At 38.1% G+C, this 23187-nt stretch overlaps 1 protein-coding gene and 1 long non-coding RNA gene across 2 annotated transcripts in view; one reads left to right on the top strand and one right to left on the bottom strand.

The window, feature by feature from the left end:
• LOC134657953 (KH domain-containing, RNA-binding, signal transduction-associated protein 2-like) overlaps positions 1-23187 on the top strand; it is a 292941-nt gene that overhangs the window by 55528 nt on the left and 214226 nt on the right. The gene's annotated exons all lie outside the window — the stretch shown is intronic.
• LOC134657982 (uncharacterized) overlaps positions 1-23187 on the bottom strand; it is a 97314-nt gene that overhangs the window by 25515 nt on the left and 48612 nt on the right. Inside the window, exon 2 of the long non-coding RNA XR_010097661.1 lies at positions 21838-22133. This is a non-coding gene — a long non-coding RNA (uncharacterized LOC134657982). The remainder of the gene's footprint in view (positions 1-21837; positions 22134-23187) is intronic.

Here is a 23187-nt window from a genome sequence, read left to right as displayed (position 1 = left end):
ACAGACAGACATGACGAATCTATAAGGGTTCCGTTTTTTGCCATTTGGCTACGGAACCCTAAAAACGACCTTCATCGCGGTCTCGACGATTTAAAAACGTGAGAAATAGCTGCGAGATAAATGTGTCTGACTGTACCACGGATAAGGGAAAATGAACCTTAGTACAATGAGTTAAGGTGTATATTACGGTACCTATCTTGTAGATATTATTATATCGAAAATTATTGTACCACGGAAAAGGTAAAGTGGACTTTACTACAATGAGTTAAGGTGCTTATTAAGGTTGCATTGTAGAAATTGGAAATTACTGTGTCACGGTTAAGGTGAAATGAATCTTATTAAAATGAGTTAAGGTGTATATTAGGGTACCTTATAGACATTCGAATAATATGGAAGACTGGAAGTACGGATCTTGATGAATTCTGAAATTATGATAATGAGTTATTTTATAAGGGTTTTACAGTTTTGGCTACGGAACTCTAAAAAACAAAAATCCCGATAAATAAGGTACTAGACAATTTTGTATGAATAATGGTATCAGTCGATCAGGTTTGTTTTGAGGATCAAATGTCTTTATGGGACCCGTTGACCCACCCGCACTTTACTGACGAAACGCTTCTAACAAAATGGCAATACATCGTGACGTCACCATGTAACGTTAGATTAGAAGCCGTTTCGATGTATGGAAAACAAGGAAATTGCGATTTTGTCGGCGAAATGTTGCGTTTATGTATATGGTTGCTATAAAATATTTTTTAATAAAATGTAAGGAATCGAATGGAACCATTATTTTTTTTTCCTATTTGGAAGTTAATATATTTTTTTAATTTAAGCCCTTGTATTTTATATTTATTATTCCCATATTTTTTTAAAGTTTCCAATGTATTGTGATAAATTGCTCGTTTTCTATCTATTTAACTAGATTTAGTTATAAAATTCAACATGTGTCAACAACGCTATTGAGAACCTCTTAGAGCTACCTGCACCATCTCACTTAACCGGAGTTAACCGGTTAAACCTGGAGCTACCATGGTTACCAGTACAATTAGACACTGGGTTAACGGTTTAACCGCTTAACTCCGGGTTAATGGGATGCTGCAAGTAGGCCTTAGTTGATGTCGGTTAATAAATAAATACACCCTCCTCATGTTCAGGGACGCGTCCTTACAAATCACAGCCTCCGGAAATACATTCATAACTGAGTTTGCGCCTAAATTACTTTCAGAACTAATAACTCTAAACTAAGAACAGCCTACTTCAATATCAGTATCAATACATATTATAAAACAAAGTCCTCTGCCGCGGCTGTCTGTTTGTATGGTCGAGATAAACTCAAAAACTACGGTACGGATTTTCATGCGGTTTTCAGTTTCACCTATTAATAGAGTGATTCTTGAGGAAGGTTTTAGTGTATAATTTGTAAAGGTGTTGTGTAAATTCGTTGAGTAAAGAAAACTAAAAATATAATTTATAAGTAAAGAAACCTTGCGCTTATTGTTTACTAGCGACCCGCCCCGGCTTCTGTCAGCGCCAAATCTGATCTCCATTGGTACTTGAGTTTGTAATTTTATTAAATTATCATTAGTTCTGTTCACCCCTCTTTAAACTGCGAACCTATTTTACTTTAAAGGACATTCTATAGTTTGTCAAAGAACTTTGCCAGTAGAAAATTGCACGCGCCTTGCCTGCCATCGCGCCTACATTTTTTAAATTAGCCGCTTTTTTCTACCGACGTTAATGGCTTGACAGACTGTAAAAGTGAGAGTCATCAAAGTAATACAAAGATGTTTTTTAGGGTTCCGTACCCAAAGGGTAAATACGGGACCCTATAACTAAGACGCCACTATCCGTCTGTCTGGCTATCATCAGGCTGTATCTCATGAACCGTGGTAGTTAGACGGTTGAAATTTTCACAGATGATGTATTTCTGTTGCCGCTATAACAACATATACTAAAAAAAAATAAAAAAAATATTTAAGTGGGGCTCCCATACAACAAACGTGATGTTTTTGCCGTTTTTTGCGTAATGGTACGGAACCCTCCGTGCGCGAGTCCGACTCGCACTTGGCCGTTTTTTTTTCAATTTATAGCCAAAATACACAACTGACACCCCTTTTATTGTTGAAATTGACGTCGTTCTGAAATTAAAATATCAGGGGTCTTATTTGATGGAGCGCTAAGTATGTCACGCTTCCGGGAGTAAATGTCATAAAATTCAAATTTGTCCTTCACTGGCAAAATATACTTTCGCCCAAATGCGATAAAGAAAATACGACTTTACCACAATAAAGTAAGGTTCATTATCGAAAACCAAGGTACAAATTTACTCCGGACAAATTTAGAAAATAATTTTCCTACAGTACATTAAAATTAAGTACACTTTGGACTTTTTGCGTCTAAAAGGTTAATTCGAAATGGCGCGAATAATTCAGTTTACGTATAAATGTGGGGCGTTTGATATTGTTCTGATTTTAGAATCCCCGTCCCGTTTTACAAATTTAATAATGTGTAAAAACCGGACAAGTGCGAGTCGAACTCGCCCGCCAAGGGTTCCGTACTTTTTAGTATTTGTTATGTATTTCTCTTGCCGCTATAACAAAAAATACTAAAAATAGAATAAAATAAATATTGAAGTGGGGCTCCCGTACAACAGACGTGATTTTTTTGCCGTTTTTCGCGTAATGGTACGGAAACCTTCGTGCATGAGTCCGACTCGCACTTGGCCGGTTTTTATCTACCTATTATATATTATACAGGGTGCTTCCTGTAACAGGAGCAATAAATTAAACTAAAGGCTGTACTCCTCAAACTGACCAACATTTGTTCAGAAACTTTTAAAAATTATGAATCCTTTAGACTTCCTCTTTTTCATACAAAATAAATATTGCCTTTAATGTACGCTGACATCAGTGTGTATTGACGTTGCTTGTCACGCTTTAAACATAACAAAATTTGCAATACATTGCGTCTTAGAATAAACTTTAAAGTGTAATAAAAATCAAAACATGAGTTATTTTCAAAAGTTCCTGAACAAATGTTGGTCAGTTTGAGGAGTACAGCCTACAGTTTAATTTATTGCTCCTGTTACAGGAAACACCCTGTATAACGACGACTTAATAGTACCCTCGACGCAAGCTCCTAATCTGATCAATTTTCATCGAGTATCGAAAACCGATGAAAACGACATCAAATATGAAAAGCCATAACCTACAAAGATTGCACCATTTTGTAAATTTATACGTTGCAATACTCCGAATTCTGTTTCTACGCTGTTGTTGTCAAAGAATAACGCTTTGCGTATTGCGTACCGGGTGGCAATTATTACGTTGTCATGTTGTCAATATTTCGTAACTTCAGGATGTATTTTAAATTCATTATATGCGATGTGGTTCGAACCCGGCTCATACCAATGAGTTTTTCGGAACTTATGTACGAAATATCATTTGATATTTTACCAGTCGCTTTTCGGTGAAGGAAAACATCGTGAGGAAACCGGACTAATCCCAATACGGGCCTAGTTTACCCTCCGGGTTGGAAGGTCAGATGGCAGTCGCTTTCGTAAAAACTAGTGTCCACGCCAATTACTGGGATTAGTTGCCAAGCGGACCCCAGGCTCCCATGAGCCGTGGCAAAATGCCGGGACAACGCGAGGAAGATGATGATGATGATGATATGCGATGCTATCCGTGTCCTCTTCTTCTTCCTGCCCTTATCCCACGATAGGGGGTCGGCATAACATGGTTTTCTCTTCCATTCTCCTCTAGCTTTCGTCACCTCAGCGCTCACTCCTTTCTTTCTCATATCCTTTTTCACACAATCCATCCATCGTTTTTTGGGTCTATCATCCGCTCTCTGTTCATCAACATTCATCCCTAACACTCTTTTGCCTATATGGCGTTCGTCCCTAATCATGACATGTCTTATTACCCAAATTCTATCAAACAGTTTTTTTACTCAGCTAGCGAAGTACGGCTGAATTGGAAGCCATCCTGTATTTTCATAAATAGTGAGCGGCGCCTTTTATAAATCGGCACCATTCGTTCAGTTTTGCATTCGTTGGCGTTCCTGCCACATTTGTATTCGACGCAAGCTTCGTTTGTGTGATTCTAAAATTTGCCTCCCACAAGAGGCGTTAGGTTCAAATGAGCGTAATCGGGAATTTGGGTGCGGAGCAGAAATGATTTCCTGTGGTTATAAGTTGTATAACTTTTTTTATTGTAAACAAACTATGAATTAAAACAGGTATAGTCCGATAAGAAATTGTAGATAAAAAACCGGCCAAGTGCGAGTCGGACTCGCGCACGGAGGGTTCCGCACCATCAACAAAAAATAGAGCAAAAAAATCGTGTTTGTTATATGGGAGCCCCCCTTAAATATTTATTTTATTTTATTTTTAGTATTTGTTGTTATAGCGGCAACAGAGATACACCATTTGTGAAAATTTCAACTGTCTAGCTATCGCGGTTCATGAGATACAGCCTGGTGACAGACGGACGGACGGACGGACAGCGAAGTCTTAGTAATAGGGTCCCGTTTTTTACCCTTTGGGTACGGAACCCTAAAAATGGCGCCACTTCCTACGTAACGGTCACGTAACATGCTTAAACATGGCAACAATTTTGTATGGTTTTTTTTTAGTTCCGTTTCATTTAATTTCTACTGTTTTATGTCGCACTATAGTAAGGTTTAAATGTGCTTAGAAATGTTAAAATAGTTTGTTTTTAGCTAGGCTGAAGCCAAAAAAATTATTATTAATTAATTTCTTTTTTTAGGAAATGTTATATCCTGCACCATTTTTGAGTATGTTGTAAGCACACATATTTTTACACTTGACTGTACTATATACTACTACTGCTATTACCCACAATCACCATTCCTAATTTACGCAATACCTAACTGTGATATGATGTTTGGTTAGCGGTACAATAACAAGCTTGAGCAAACTGAATGTTCGAGGAATATTCCTAGATTGTTTTAAGCTAATTAATTGACATAGATACGTTTGTGTGGGAATTGTATTAAACATGTAAATAGAAGACTCAAATTTACTGCAGCACAGAGCAACTTTTTATTAGATAACAGCCAGTTGTTTGCTAAAAACATTTTTTTTTGCAACCCTACATATAAGACTAAAATTTACTGTAGCACAGAGCAACTTTTTATTAGATAACAGGCAGTTGTTTGCTAAAAACATTTTTTAGACAACGACAAAACTTCCGTGAGAGATAGACATATTAAATAAATTTTAAAACGATCGACATGTCTCACTCCATACAGAGGAGTATCATCAGGAGCTTGCGTTGCGTTGGCTCGATACGGATTGAGGAGTGAAACATGTCGAGCGTTACTCGACTTTAAATACGTGAGTGACCCGATTTAACATAGATTTAATAATGGTAGACTACGTTAAGGAAGTTTATTTTAAATAAGTAGAATTGTGCTAAATAAAGATTACGATTTTGTTATCAGTTAACTGTTTGCCTTCCGATATTGGGCGTGAGTTTTTTTTGTCTCTTTAATATTTATTTAATTTTAATTAAAAAAGTGGAATTTGTGTATACTTTTCTGCAAAATCCCCGTAAATATTTCGTAGTCAAAACTTTGATTTGAATTCTAGTGATGACAGGTATTGATCGAGCTCCATCCATTCGTATTCTTGGCACGCACGTCGATCGATTCCTGGCCGGGCCGGCAATTTGCACAGCTTAACGACCACATTGCTGGAGCTAGGGAATGCAAACCGGTTTTTTAATTGTATAGAAATACCGGTTAATAACCAGTTATTCACAGAAATTTCTTTTTTTTATTTATTTGGGCAACAATACATATTATACCTTACAGACTCATTCATTTTAGCCTTCGGTCGCCCACTGCTGAGCATAGGACTCTCTTCTCGTACGCCACTTGTCCCGGTCCTGTGCTAGTCTCATCTCATCCAAAAATGCCCCGCGATACTTCGAATGTCATCCACCCAACGAGCCAACGGACGCCAGGCGCTTCTTTCATCCGTAAGCGGCCACCAATCCGTAAAAATTTTGGTCCACCTGCCATCACTCTTCCTAGCAACATGTCCCGACTAACATACATACATATTAGAATGTTATAAACTAAACACTATTTTGGCGACAGAACGGCGTGCAGGCTCCGTTGAATCGTCTGCTCTTGTGTCGGATTCGGCAGTTTGCCCCGGAACCTCCGAAACACGACAGCCTTCGGCCAGAAGTATTGAATCAATATACCTATTACTTTTAATTACTTTTGGGTATCAATGAACTCTTATGCCCTATAAGTATGCCGGCTATTCAAACTGATATTCGAAACACTTACTCTATTATTAAACTAAGTATTCTATTTCTGTTACTTTATTGTATGAGTAATGATGATGATGATGATGAGACATAAGAATATTCAATTAGTGTAGGTATAGGTACCTACATTAACGAGAATTTAGGGGTCATTGGTAGGAAATTATACCACAAACTTATGTTTCTACCATTTTATTATTTTTAGCTTTTTTATCTTTTGGCAATATTTTTCTGTATTTTGAAATTTGAAATGCTCAATCAAATAAAATGATTAATGACATTGAGTCATATAATTTTTTTGAATATACCTACACGGGCCTATAAATCCCGGTATTTTGATAGGCTTGCGTGGTTATATAGATCCAACACGTAGAGTCTCTTTCGAGAGCTGTAATGTCATGTGGAACATTTTTATTTTTATCAAATTTTATTTTAATTATAGTTTTTATTTTTATGGATCAAGATCTGAATATGATAAATGATTTAAAAATGTTATATGGATCAATATTGTCTGCAGTTTTTTAAATTATTTTTGTCAGAATATTGTGGTGAAAGTACAGGTCTGGGTATCATCAATTTTTATACAAAAAGGTCTCATTTGTTTTTATCTTTTGTCTCATTCCAGTATTTACTTTATTATTAGCTTAATATGAAAAAAAGGTAAAACCCCATTAACCCTAAAAAGTCGTGTTTTGTTAAGTTACCTAATGTGTAAAGTTTACTTAGGGTTAGGACCCTTTCACATCTGGCGAATGACACCATTTTGAACGTAGGTAGGCGTTTTTTTTTGTTGTCCCCTACACTTTTTTTTCAAATTTGGGATTTTTTATGTTATTTCTACTCAGAATCACGAGCTCTTTCTATCCTAATAGGAGAAAAAAAGTGTCCTCAGGTTTTATTTCCATTACGTCACCATTTTTCATAGACTTTGTATGGCGGTCGCGGAATGGAAAGATCGAAAAGGGCGTTTTCTAAAATAAATATTGAAAACCCGATTCTCCCAGATCCTGGTGTTTTTGGGTTCTTTCAACTCAGAATCACTAGCATATTCAATCCTGGTGATAAAAAAAGTTGACCCAAAATTTTGTATGAAAATTGTAGGTACATTCCACTACGTCACGTTACATACAAGTGAAAATTTTTCTCATACTAAAAACGTGACGTAATGGAATGGACATTTTGGGACATCTTTTTTTAATCGTAGGATGGAGAGTGCTGTCGATTCTGAGTAGAATGAGCCCAAGAATGTCCAGATTTGAAAGAATCGGGTTTTTGATATTGTTAAATAAAAGACGTGTTGCTTGGCAAGTATTTATTCCGCGACTGCCTACCCACTTATTCTAGATATATGAATATACCCATATATAACACCTTCACCCTTATTCTAAAACAATCCTCAAAGTTGAGTATAGTGTGCTACATTTATGTGCTAGGTATAATTCAATAATTGTGTTCAAAAGATTACCTAAGGCACAATGTAAATTAAAAAAGAAAGTAAACTATAAATAAGTAGGTATACATTTATGAAAATGATTTTACCTATTACCTTCACCCTAAAACTACCATAATTTCCTTGGGAATAACGTAACCAGTACAATATGCAATTGTTGATTTTAAAGATAGTTACAAAAAGATGCAATCAATCATTAATCGTCTATTTAGTCTTATTGACTGATACACGGGTACATACTTATGTTGTGAGTAGGTCTGATTAGACCAAGATTACATTATGTACATAACTACAGGTTTACCTGTTCGCCCAGTTTATTACATTTGTTCTTACAAATTAGTTATTATAGATTTATTTATTATCACGATATATTGATCAGTGATCATGTATTAATAGGTCCATTAGGTAGGTACCTAGCCTAGGTAGGTTTAGTATTCGCCTGAAGGGCCATCATGTTTTTTTTTATGTTTTTATACTTTTGTTTATTAAACTCATATATAACAGAATGTTCTTTTCGTTTAAATATTACTGAAGTCGTTTAAAAAAAAAACATAGTAACTTAAAATTAATACAATATTAGGTAATCTGTCCTGAGAGCCATGTCCGTTATTCATAAAGCCTGTTTATTTTGTTTCCGTCGAGTACACTTAAAAAAAACTGACTAGGAAGGACAAGCGATTATTCCTGGTACGTGCTCCTTGACCAACTATTATGAATAACGACAGAGGCCATTACATAAACAAGGTACTCAATCAATTTCGAGTCCATATCTCATTGGTGGGAATCGCGTTCTTTTTGGGCGGTTAGCCACCAGTAACTCCGGAGTTGCTTGACCTGCCGCGGGCGGGTTCATAGTAATATTCGGCTGCGTCTCAATCGGCGCTGCCTGTGTGTTGCCATTGTCGCCAGCCGCGGCGTCATCATCATCATCATTCACTGCCGGACCGGGCGAGGGCAAAGGATACGCTAAACTTCGATGTTGTGGTGTCTCGTTTGGATTTTTAAACGGATTATTTTGCCCAGCTTGATCTATCACTCTCGACCTGATTTGATCCACGTGCCTATGTACCGTCTCCGTTCCAGATTCATCCTTAACCGAATAGTTTGTACCGCCAAGACATTCTACAATGCACCCCGGGCACCATTTAGTTTTATTAGTACCGAATTTCCTATACCAAATTAAATCCCCTACTTGAAAACTTCTTTGTACACCCCTCACCTGCTTCCTAATGCGATCCTGATGCTCGTGCGCCCGTGACGCCAGCTCCGGTTTTAAGCAGTCTAATCTGGCTCGAAGTGACCTACCTAGCAACAGTTTGGCTGGAGGGTAACCCGTGGCGTAATGGGGTGTGTTCCGGTAGTTCAACAAAAATCTACATAACGCCGTATGCATATTAGTCCCTTGTTCCATACTTTTTTTCATTACCTTTTTACATATCTTTACCGCTGACTCACAAGCCCCGTTCGATGCTGGGTGGTAGGGTGCGGTAAAAATATGTTCCACTCCATTACTGGCTAGAAAACCTTGAAATTCAGTACTCGTAAATGGGGGACCGTTATCCGTCACCAGCTGTTTTGGTAAACCGAAACGCGCCCACATTTCTCTAAACACGTCTATTACATAACTCGCTGATGTACCTGACATTTTAATTGCCTCTATCCATTTTGAATGTGGATCTACTACTATTAAATATTTAGTACCTGCCAATGGACCGAGGAAATCTGCATGCAACCGTACCCAAGGACGTTCAGGCCACGGCCAGAGGCGCGGTTCGTGAGCCGGCGGCGCGTCCGCCACCGCGGCACATACGGCGCACGCGCGGCAAACGCGTTCCACCGCCTCATCGATGCCGGGCCACCACACGTAGCTTCTGGCTAAAGCCTTAGTCTTGACCATACCCATATGTGGCTCATGTAGTTCTCGCAACACTTTTTCTTTACATGCCTCTGGTATAACTACCCGGTGACCCCACATAATACACCCGAGTTCTTCATATAGTTCACTTTTGCGATTTAAAAACGGTTTTAACTCTCTAACCTCCACATCTAACGGCCAACCATCTTTTAAATAGTTTAACACCCGACTAAGTAATATGTCTTTCGAGGTTTCGTTACGTAGCAGCTTATAATCTAACAACATCGCGTCAGATGCAAAATGTAAATACGTCTGTTCAGGGACCTCGTCGCGCTCCTGAACCCCGTTGTCGCGATGGCCCTGTATCATGCGAGATAAGGCATCCGCGGTATTTTGATCAGTACGAACATATTCAATAGTAAAATCATATGCTGATAATAGTATAGCCCACCGTTGTAATCGACTCGCGGCGGCTGTTGGAACACCACAGTTTGGTCCAAAAATCGTAACCAGTGGTTTGTGATCGGTGCGAAGAACAAATTTACGGCCGTATAAATACTGGTGGAATTTTTTTATGGCAAAGACTATGGCCAGCGCCTCCTTATGCACCTGACTATAATGCATTTCCGCTGCCGTCAACGCGCGCGATGCATACGCCACGGCGCGCTCAACACCGTCGCCGCCGCTTTGAGCCAGCACCGCTGCAATGCCGTGTCCACTCGCATCACATGTCACCAGGCAAGGCAAGCGCATATCATAATGTACCAGGGCCTCCACACTGCACAAGGCCTTCTTAACTTTGATAAAACTGTCGTTCTGCCTGCCACCCCACACCCAATGTTTACCTTTCCGAAGTAACTCGTATAGAGGAGCCAGAATATCGCTCAAATGCTTAATAAATTTCCCGTAAAAGTTAACCATACCCAAAAATGACCTTAATTCGGAAACATTGGTGGGAGGCGACATTTTAATAATAGGTGCCACCTTATCCGTGTCAACCCTCACGCCGTCTTTGTTTATAATAAACCCTAAATATTTAACCTCATCTACAAAAAACTCGCATTTATCCTTTCTTACTTTTAACCCGTTACCTTGCAATATTTGCAAGACCTCCTGTATATGTTCATTATGTTCTTGTATCGTTTTACTAGTGATCAATATATCGTCAAGAAAGACAATAACATGGGGCATATTTTTGAACAAATTTAACATGATCCTCTGAAATATGCCGGGACTCGAGGACAAACCATAAACGAGACGGTTATATTGAAATAAACCTCTATGTGTGTTGACCACCGTATATCTTGCCGTATCATCCAAAAGAATCTGGTTATAGGCCTGTGATAGATCAAGCTTGGAAAAATATTTGTAGCCACTAATATTACTTAACAGGTCATCAATCCTGGGCACGGGATATCTATCTACCATTAGTACCTTGTTTAGCGTAACCTTGTAGTCCGCACACAGTCTGATGGCGCCGTCCGCCTTGTGCGCCACCACCAGCGGTGTAGACCAGTCCGAGTGGTCGACCGGTGTGATGACGCCCGCCGTCAGCATGGCGTCCAATTCGGCGTCCACGCGCTGACGTAGCGCGTAGGGCAAAGGTCGCGCCCGGCAATACACAGGCACCGCCCCCTCGCGCAGCTGCAGCGTGGCCCGCCCGCCGGTGAAGCAACCCAGGGTTCCGTCGAACACATCTTTAAACCTGGAAAGGATATCATTCATAGTAAGAGACGGGTTTCCATAATCCTTCTCCAGTTTATTGACACTTGATACCTTTAATCGCGGAACCTGAATATCTAACTCGGCAAGCCATTGCCGTCCTAATATATTAGTGGTTCCATTATCTATCACATATAAATCTAACGTCTTAACACAGTTGTTATACGACACTTTCACTTCAACGTAGCCTAACGGATAAATGCGGGAACCATTATAAGCAAATAATCGTATACGGCACGCCTTTAATTCTAGTTGACTGAAATTGTTCTTGTAAGTGTCATTATTTATACACGAAAGGGGAGATCCGGTATCAATTTCCATAATTAATGGCATATTTTGTACAAGTATCTCCATACATACCGGTGGGTATTGACTCAGTCCCATTTGATATATCGGCCATTCGTCGTCGCTGTCCGTGCGTTGGCTAGGGCCCGCGCCGTCGCCGCCGATGCCCCGCCAGCTCGCCTCCTCGGCCGGCCCGGGGTGCTCCCGGATGCAGTGCTGGCGCGCGGGCGCCGCGCCCGAGCGCGCGCCTCGCCGCCTCCTGCCGGCCGTGCTGCCTCCCCGGCCGGTCATTGGCCTCTCGTTATAGCCGCGGCCTCCGAAGCCACTTGCGTACTCCTGAGCGGTTCCCCAACTCTTTGTCGCTCCCGGTCTTGCCCTAGCTCCGTGCCCCTCCTTTTCGGGACCCACACGCCGTAAATGACCGACACGTGAACACGTGTCGCACACGTAATCCTTAAGGGCCTACTGCAGCCGCGTCTGGCGCTTCGTAAACCACGCCCGCTAGTTCTTCCCTCCCCGCTAACACGCACACATGGAAACGCTTCGCGCCGCACGTGAAGTTTGTGTGACCTTTTAGCACCATCTAACGTTACAGAAGTTAACTACCATTATACGTGGTCGCTGCGGTCGGCCAGAAACTTAAATTCGGAAAAAATTGAAACAGATGGCGTTGTTACTTGTTCATAATAGCAAACAATAAAATAATTAATTCATAAACCTGCATATTTATTGTTGTTTTGGAAGATGTTAACATCATAGAAGCAGCAGCGTATATAGCATATAAGTTAAGAGTATTGATAATAAGAAAATAGCACAAGAACAGAAAAGAGATTATTTTTGATAAAATATGATGAAAACAGATTTACTTGATTACGCTCACCTGACTTTGCGGTCACTAAATGCAAATTTCAACCTTATTGTTATGGGGTTACAATAACCCTGGGGTTGCAGGCGTCCATGGTCGTTATTATTATAAATGCTTTGGTTGAAATGCTTTTTAACCCTCGAATTTTTCATAGGTACAGTCACCTGCAATAATATGTTACTCTTCGACGGCCGCAAAAATATGTGACACGCTCTTATGGCTCTACAAATAAGATCTAACATATACCGCAAAACGGCCTTCGGTGTGTAACATATTATTGCAGCTGACTGTACTCGTATTCATTGTTGTATAGGTAGGTATTAATATCTTTTATCCGATCGATTTGCATTTATTTGAAATAAATCACAGTGTTTAGTAATTATATGTTTTATTGAATAAGAGATTATTTAGCTATGTAAGGAATACAGGGTGCCTTTTTGAAACACTCATTTTTAGGGTTCCGTAGCCAAATGGCAAAAAACTGAACCCTTATAGATTCGTCATGTCTGTCTGTCTGTCTGTCCGTCTGTCCGTCCGTATGTCACAGTCACTTTTTTCCGAAACTATAAGAACTATACTGTTGAAACTTGGTAAGTAGATGTATTCTGTGAACCGCATTATATTTTCACACAAAAATAGAAAAAAAAAATTTTTTTTTGGGGGTTTCCCATACTTAGAACAACTGAAACTCAAGAGACACTTCCAAAGTGGTAAAATGTGTGTGTCCCCCCCCTGTAACTTCTAAAATAAGAGAATGATAAAACTAAAAAAAATATATGATGTACATTACCATGCAAACTTCCACCGAAAATTGGTTTGAACAAGATCTAGTAAGTAAGTAGTTTTTTTTAATACGTCATAAATCCCCTAAATACCGAACCCTTCATGGGCGAGTCCGACTCGCACTTGGCCGCTTTTTCTGGATAATTTTGAATTTCAATTGTCAGGGGTGCCTACATTATTTTTTAATACATTTTACAACGACAACAAACAAAAGTTCAAATTCGCCGTATTTTTATTACCCGGGTCGATCGCAACAAAATAGAAAATCATGTTTTTCAAATCTAAGCGTTATTGTAATTTATCTCAAATAACCAAAAAGTCAATCTGACTAGAACTTAAAAACGAACTGAATTATTTTAATATGTCGATTTTTCTTGGTGACCCAGGAGATTTTTTTTTTATCCCATACAAAAAGAGCGTATCCCAATCGCGTATCGGTTTTGGTTTTTACTTATAAGTGTGAAAAATATATTCTACCATATACGAAGGATGTGTGTTTTTTCATGTTTTATGTGTCTTTTTGTACAATAAAGTGTATTACTGCTACTAATATATCATATTAACGATTAACTAAAAAGGTATTTACATCTAATTTAACTGGTAAATTATTAAAGTCCGCTAAAATTAATATATATTCAAAAAAATATTTGTTAATATGTCCCATAATCATTTTTAAGTCTCCTGACTTACCAAACATATCGCAACGAAGGCAAGGGTACAACGCGGCATCGTGAACCTAATAACGTAACGTTTCAGTTACTTTTTTAGTCGCCGACCATTTTATCCGGGGTATGAAAAGAGGTATTAGATCTATCCTGGGTCTAATATGTTATAAAAACATAGTTTTTTGAAAAATGTTCGTAGGTAGTACACAAAATTTACATTTTCTTTTAAATGTGATTTGGGTCATCGTTCTCCCTGGTGACTTTTCTAGTGACCCAAGAGACATCAATTTTATTATGACTCAGGAGACTTTTTTTCTATGCACTTTGATTTTTTTGATGCGCTAATTTTGTAATCTAAAATAACTTTAAACTGCTGATATACTTATATCACTTTGCTGATGAGTGGAAGTGGAATTTAAACTTAATTTATTGTTCTCTCCCTTGACATTTTGGCATACATTTGACATGCTGCAGTGCACTCCTAACGTTAATAAAGACATAATTTTTAGAAAAAGCTTTTGGAAAACTCACTCTTGAGCTTAAAACGATTAAGTCCTTATCATATTATGTTAGATTTTTAGTACAGACCCCAAATCAGTGAAAATGTGTCTTAGCCAACTAAATTTGTCTCTGGGAAAAGTACGATATCCCTAAAAATTGTACGTATATTTCGCATTTTTCTGAAGGAACGGAATTCATAAATTGGGTTATTATTATTTTTTCAGATTATTTGATTGCATTGACATATCACCAAGATAGATAGAACATTTAAGTTACCAGAAGAAAAGCATTTGTGTTCTTTTATACAGTGTGGAAAAGGTAGGTTCGATTCCCGGGCGCGACTAAGCGAATTTAAAAAAAAACAACGTGTTGCATTCCGGGAGTGCCGACAGAAGTGAAAACTCAATGACTAGTCCAAAATGTCTGCAGCACTATGTATAACTGACCCATCCTCCTTTCTATTGAAAACTTTTGGTTCCGAAATTGCTGGTCAGTGAGCTTGTTTAAAATTCGAAATTCAAATTTATAGCGTTAATTGTTTAAAATTCGAATAGAAATTGTAAAGTTACCTTGCAGACCTCGCGTCTAAATATATTTGGTCATGATATTTTGAGTTTTATTCACCAGTACTAGAGTTCACTTTTATTAGCGATTTCATCAAGATGTAGCTTTATTGAATTATATTTGAGTGATATAAAGTTATAATACTGTGAGATCCTCGTATTTCAGCCCGTACAAGATTATAACCTTTTTCATGTAATGTCATTGAGTTTTTCTTTATTGATTTAAATGCCATCTAAATGATTGGCCATCTAAACCTTACGGTCACATGATCGCCTTACGCTGTCTCGAGTTTATCATTTTTTCCCCACCTCAAAAAGTGCCTAGCGCCGCTAAAGTTTTCACTTCAAAAATCTTTGAATGCAGTTGTTTCTTTAAAAAACAATAATGTTTCATTTAAGTAAAATGAGCAAACGTAAGGTTTTAAGGCACTTTCCCTCCAGGGCCCATAATTTTTTTCCACCCGGTAGTAGACAACTATTTTTTTCGACTAAATGAAGTTTTATTAGATAAATCGTTGATCACATGGTTCGTTTCACACATCACATCAAATCGTTTGTCATCAGCATCACAATCAAAATTTGTCAAAAGTAATGAAATTTATGCCAAAAAAACATAAATAAAACATATAAATTCAACACATTTTTTTAATAAAAATCTTTCTCGATGATATAAAAAAGAACATCGACAAATTATGTTCAAAGAATTAATATCAAAACAGATGTCATAATTAGGATTGGCTACTTTAAGAAAGGGACAGAGAGATTTAATCCTCTCGCTTTGCACGTTTTTCTCATTCCTCCTTGTCAAGCCAAAATAAACTATAAAATGATAGTAACACAGTACATTGTAATATTCACTTTTTCCACGGTATCATGTCATTGTTAATTACTTATGTGAAATTGTAGTGGCGTGCGACTTTCAAACCGGAGGTCACGGGTTCGAACCCCGGCCCGTGCAAGTGAGTTTTTGTAAGTAGAGACCTTTTTTAGTGGTACTTAAATATAATAACTTTTCGTATTATTGAAATAAAATATGTTATTCAAACAAACTTAATAATATAATAATTAAAACGAATAATATCAATTAGTTTTTAATATTTATTCAATTATTTTAAATTATTTGAGCATGAAACATACTAGATTTATTTTTATCATTACAATAGAAAAAAAGCAAAAAATATATTCTTATAGATATTTTATTTTCAAACAAAAATAAAGCAAAAAGTTACGGTTAGATTCTGATGGCTAAATACCAAACAGCTACCGATACATTTCAATATCTGTCGAAATTTCCTAACCCGTTGTAACTGACAAAGAATATAGATTTCGACGTAGCATGACGTAGCTAAGCAAACACGCACACATGCGTAACGTATAGGCCTGTAAGAAGGCACCATCATAGGTTTACCTCCGATTCCGTTACTACTCAATGGAGTTACGACTCAACGTTTATTGGATATTAAAATTTTACGTAATTCGGAGCGCTGCGCGAAGTGACATAGGTCTTACCTCTTTGAGGCACGACGGCCATCTAACATTACTGGCATAAAGAATGCATTTATGACTTTGACGCATGACAGAAAGAGAAACCGAACTGCGTAAAATGGGCGTTTGCTGTTGAATTCATAAAATCAAAAATCGATAATAAATCCATCGGTAAAGGATAATAAGTTAATATTTAGTTCTTTGAAAGTTAAGACGAGATGAAAACCTTTGCTGTAAGGTGGATTGTGCTGGATATGGATGTGTTTTCTAGTTGCACGAAGCTAAAACCGAAAAATGAACACGTAAGTTTGGATTTATTTTCTATCGAGAAAATTTTAAGCATTCGTGTTTCGACTACTACGAAATGTCTTATCATATAGTCAAGAAACATATATCCGAAAATCACTACTGTTTGTTTCCGGGGCTAGCCACTGCCACCTTTCTAAGATCCTGTTATTTTTCGATGCACGGCCTTAAATTTGCACGCGGAACGCTCATGTCTAGTGTCGCCGCACGCTGTACATTGTTTTTTTCCACTTTGGCTGGCATTGTAGTGCATTCCTATCGCCGTAGATTCCACCGCACTAGAATCTTTCTCCGCCGACTCCATTGTAGTCGCTATCAGTACCGCTTTACTGTAGTCGATTTTTTTATCTGCAAATAACCTCTGTCGAATTGCGTCACTGGTAATCCCGCATACTAGTTGATCCCGGAGGTTCTCTTCTAGCCCGTTAGTCACGCTACCGAAGTCACAAAACCTCGCCATTTGTTTTAACGTGGCCACGTACTCGGCAATGGATTGCCCAGTTTGTTGTCTGCATTGCCGAAACTTATAACGTTCTGCTAACGCCGATGGCACGGGTTCCAAGTGATCTTTCACTAATTTCACCACTTTAGTGTACGTTAATGTAGATGGTTTGTCCGGACTACATAAATTCACTATCAATTCATATGCACTTTCACCTACGTTCGCAATCAAGGTTGGTAGTTTCAAATCGTCCGTAACGCCATTAGCTAAAAAGTACATGTCCAACCTATCGCAATATAAGGTCCAATTCCCCGTTTTCACATCAAACTCCGAAAATTTACCTTTGCCAGCCATTTTTACCGATCAAACACTTAATTACACAATAATTTTACCATTCGCCGCCACTGTTAAATAAAAGACGTGTTGCTTGGCAAGTATTTATTCCGCGACTGCCTACCCACTTATTCTAGATATATGAATATACCCATATATAACAGATATATATTATTTTAGAAAAAGCCCAAAAATATATGGAAATTTTGGGACACTTTTTTTCTCTTATGAGGATAGAAAGAGCTCGTGATTCTGAGTAGAAATAACATTAAAAATCCCAAATTTGAAAAAAAAGTGTAGGGGACAACAAAAAAAAAAACGCCCAGGTAAAGTCAAGTGCAAACTAATGAGTGCTGTTTCCCGTGGGTGTAGTGAAATATTTTTTTGTTCGAAACATGACCAAAACAATGGCCAAAATTTTGGAATTCTAAAAACATTTTTCCTTGTTTGACGAGCAAACTCAATTACTGGTTTAAGAGTGACCCTCCTAAATTCGACGAGGTAACGATATTGACAGAGATTGATCGTATCGGAGGCTGGGCCGACTACGGGAGCTTTAACCACTAAATTATGAGGCCAGAGGAAAAATGTTGTCTCAATGGATTCCACATATTTAATTTAATTTATACTTTTTTGAAGTGAAAACTTCTTTAGCGGCGCTGAGCACTTTTTGTGATGGGGAAAAAATGTTAAACTCGCGACAGATCACGTGACCGTAAGACGGACACGTGACCTGATCGAAAAACTGTTACTTCAATGTCATTGAGTTTTTCTTTATTGATTTAAATGCCATCTAGTGAGTTTCCCTCTAACTGGTATTAATATAAATCGAGTATTAACTTAACAGTGATGTGCTCAGGGGTTTCAAGTAATGCGACGAAATAACGCTAGATGGCGTTAACCTCAATTATACATAGTGCTGCAGACATTTTGCACTAGTCATTGAGTTTTCACTTCTGCCGGCAATCCCTGAGTGCAACCCGTTGTTTTTTTTCTTGAAAAGTGCTAGTGGCCTAGCGGTAAGAGCGTGCGACTTGCAATCCGGAGGTCGCGGGTTCAAATCCCGGCTCCTACCAATGAGTTTTTTCGGAACTTATGTACGAAATATCATTGTGAAGGAAAACATCGTGAGGGAACCGGACTAATCCCAATAAGGCCTAGTTTACCCTCTGGGTTGTAAGGTCAGAAGGTAAAAACTAATGCCCACGCCATTAGTTGCCAAGCGGACCCCAGGCTCCCATGAGCCGTGGCAAAATGCCGGGACAACGCGAGGAAGATGATGATGACTTTTGTTTTCTTCCTCGTCTTATCCCGGCATTTTGCCACGGCCACGGCTCATAGGAGGAGGATATTTTTTAGCGTTGCTCAGCGCCACTTTCCCCATCCCACTAACCCTGGGTTTAGCGGTTAAACCGTTAATCCAGTGTCAAATTGTACTGGTAACCATGGTAACTCCAGGTCAACCCGCTCACTCACTCCACGCACGCTTTGGTTATATCACTGCGAAGTAACAGATAGCTTCAATTAGCGTGTTGAAGCATGAAATAGTCTATTAATGCGTACAAAAGACGTATGTCTTGAGACGGGGGGACTAATGGGTGCCATTAGGTACTGTGACAAAGCTTTCATCTAGTGGTTGTTTAAATGATATTTTTATAAGTATATAGTAGACTAAAAAAGCATGAGGCGTAGTCACAGTGTAAAAAGTAACAGTGGATTGACTCCTTTGATGTTTGCGTAAATGCCGACACCGCACAAGAACACAGTAGGGTTGTCACAGACTTTTACACAACTGCTCATGTCAGTAAAATATTTCAAATAAGACACGCTAGCCCTTTAAGTAGTACCGAGCTACTAAGAATGGCGATGTATGCAGAGAGCTCCGGTGCGCGCGACACACCCCTCGCCCCTCGCACCTCGCGATTCTGTCTAGACGGTTTTGTCGAATAACTGTAATGTATTATAGACTGTGGCATAGCTGAGGTTAATATACCTGGCTAAAATTACGCTTAGTTAATTTTGCTGACTGTACCTGTACATTGTACATGTACTACATGTGTGTAAAACGTACACACACTGTTGACTTTATATCGCTGCGAAGTTACAGGGTGCCCTGAGGCGTCGATTGATTGGATAAATATTAGATTTCACAAACATCCCGTAGGTGAAAGTTCAGTGACCTGCGATAATATCAACTACAGGCTTATGCCTATCTATCTGTCATGTAGCTTATCTATCTGTCACTCTAATTTGTGAATCGAGTTTACAAATGCGAATGTAACTTTGTTCGTCTGTTACCTCTTCACGCTTAACTTCCGCCAGGTCGATGTAAAAAGAGCAGGATTTATACGTGAAAAGCAGCCACCAACAAAAATTTTACGCAAAGTACACGCATTTGCTGTGTCTACTTCAATACAAATACTTAGTCTGTGGTTTACCCTTTAGGGGCAATTTAAAACCTGTATACATCGGCTGTGTGAACGTGCGCGTTGTAATTATACAAAGAGAAGAGGAAAGAGGACACCGTTTCTCCATACAAACGTGGTCTCCATTTTCCTCTCAGGATATTGACATTATGGAAAATATTTGAGGACTACCTACGTTTGTATGAAAAGGCGATTTCCTCCACTTTCGTCTTATAAGAGAGACAGCACACTGATTGCGTGATATGTGCGTGTACAGATTCTACGCTGATGTGCACAGGCCTGAAGGGTCGATATTATGTGTCTAATAGCCCTTTAGGTCAATAATAAGCCGAATCGGATATCATCGAAGGCCGGAAGCCACAAAGGGCTTTGTCCTGAGCTAATGGCCTTCGCACAATGCCTCACAGATAGGACCCATACAGCTCTGTTGGCGATGGGTTGCCGATGGGTTGTAAAAAGGATAATGTATTGTCATTGACAAAATGTCGCTTGAAAATTAATATTCTTGGTCTGGTGAAATATTCAATATTATTTTTTATGCCACTAGTAAATTTTCTTCATGAAGACTCATGTGGACAGAAAATCCTGAAATGTTAATGGTTTTAGTTTTAGGACTAATGACTATATGACAAACAATACATTATGACTTAAAACTTTATGGGAAACAAAGGGACTCCACCTTATACACATTAGGAGCTGTATTCAGATTTTACGATTTGTTAAAGTCTTGATATCGTTATGACACGATTTTGACACCTCTCGCAGTGCATCGACCACCAATAACTGCGAGTAATCGCAGTACAAAGATCGAAACCACAAAAGATTTTAATATCTGAATACCGCTCAAGGAGTCATATTCAAACTTAATAATCTTAACTTGATTTGATATTAATCGCCACCATTTAGGTGACTTTCGGATGTGAACTGCAGCTGTATTACTGTTGCGGCGTTTTTGTTGCTGCCACTGTATCTGTCCATTTTTTTGATTAGATAATATAAGATAAGATAGCTCTTTATTGTACAACCGTGTTACAGAAGTGTTAAATGTATGTTAAATGTAAAATACACAATACAACGGTCACCCAATTCGGTTATACAATGGACACTTAAAACTAACTTAAAATGAATGACATTCGCATTCTGTCAAGGAAATTGACAGATACAGCGGCGGCAACAGGTGCGCCGCAACAGTAATGCAGCTGCAAACTGCAGTTGACATCCGAACGTCATCTTTTGACTCACGCTTATTACAGCACGGTTAGTACCTATCTAATATCACATCAAGTTAATATTTTCATAATTGCAATGGTCCCCTGGAAATTCCTTTACGTTTTTATTGGTCAATTTTCCCCTCATGGGACACCAATAATTCCAAGCCAATGATTTAACCGCAAATTGCCATCGAGATCCCATAAATGATGTAATAAATATAAGGCATGGGTCACACAGGAGATGGGTCACAACTTGAATCTTATACTTAAGTGAATCAGAAAAATGAACGATACTTATAGCCCAATAAGAAATTGTAGAAAATTATTGAGGGCGCCACTTCCTATGTAACTTTAATTATTTTGACGTAAAATGCTTAAACATGACTATAGTTTAGTATGTTGTTTAGGGTTCCGAAGCCAAATGGCAAAAAACGGAACCCTTATAGATTCGTCATGTCTGTCTGTCTGTCTGTCTGTCTGTCCGTCTGTCCGTCCGTATGTCACAGTCACTTTTCTCCGAAACTATAAGAACTATACTGTTGAAACTTGGTAAGTAGATGTATTCTGTGAACCGCATTAAGATTTTCACACAAAAATAGAAAAAAAACAATAAATTTTTGGGGTTCCCCATACTTAGAACTGAAACTCAAAATATTTTTTTCATTAAACCCATACGTGTGGGGTATCTAGGGATAGGTCTTCAAAAATGATATTGAGGTTTCTAATATCATTTTTTTCTAAACTGAATAGTTTGCGCGAGATACACTTCCAAAGTTGTAAAATGTGTGTCCCCCCCCCCCCCCCCTGTAACTTCTAAAATAACAGAATGATAAAACTAAAAAAAATATATGATGTACATTACCATGTAAACTTCCACCGAAAATTGGTTTGAACGAGATCTAGTAAGTAGTTTTTTTTTAATACGTCATAAATCGCCTAAATACGGAACCCTTCATGGGCGAGTCCGACTCGCACTTGGCCGCTTTTTTTAGTTACATTTTAATTAAATTCCACCATTTTATGCCGCACTATAATAGGTTTACCTGTTTTTCCTCATCTTAACTAGGTATCTATCTATATATCTATCTTTCTATCTAATACCTTTAAACGAGCAATTCTTGTTTATTTATTTATATGTATATTTATTTATATATATATATATATATATATTGGGGATCTCGGAAACGGCTCTAAGGATTTTTTGTTATAGCGGCAACAAAAATACATCATCTGTGAAAATTTCAACTTTCTGTCACGGTTCATGAGGTATACAGCCTGGTGACAGACGGACGGACAGACAGACGGACAGAGGAGTAATAGTAATAGGGTCCCGTTTTTACCATTTGGGTACGGAACCCTAAAAACATAAAAATGATCAAAATACGTTGAAAATGTATTTCAAGACTTCAATTTCTTTAAGGATGAAATAAATGAGTATTTTATTACCTTAAAAATTTCCTTCCCCTGGACTTATCACACTTCCTGTCAGATAAGTCTTATCAATTTGAAAATGTGTATATTGCACGATAATAATATTGGCACTTACTTATGTCTTTTCAATGCAATGATTGTATATTAGTTTGCATGCAAGATTGGGGAACAAATCGCGTGTTACTTCGGAAAGGTAGTAAAAAAGAATAACAGATTATTATTACTTAATAAGATTATATGGAGAAGATCGCTTTTGTGATAAGTCCACTTGCTGTTTAACTCTGTTAAACTTTTATTTACTTGCGTATATGAACATAATTACTTTTTATATATAAAGAATTATATTATAAGAAAGTCGTTAAATCAGAATCTGTATCCTGTTATAACAATCAGAATACGCCTCTAGTTTCTAAACTAATAGTGGCTAGTTCGTAAATGACCTCATTAGTATAGAACAAAGAAAGATATAGAGCTTAACATTATTTCAAACCCCTTTGAAGTCAATATGAAATATGACTTCTATTAATAGGTAATATTAGAAAGTTGAAAGGACAACTAC

The sequence above is a fragment of the Cydia amplana genome, chromosome 21 (genome assembly GCF_948474715.1).
Source record: "Cydia amplana chromosome 21, ilCydAmpl1.1, whole genome shotgun sequence".
NCBI classification, from domain to species: Eukaryota; Metazoa; Arthropoda; class Insecta; order Lepidoptera; family Tortricidae; genus Cydia; species Cydia amplana.
The sequence above is the reverse complement of the archived record's forward strand: the minus strand, read 5'-3'. Positions and strand labels throughout refer to the sequence as shown.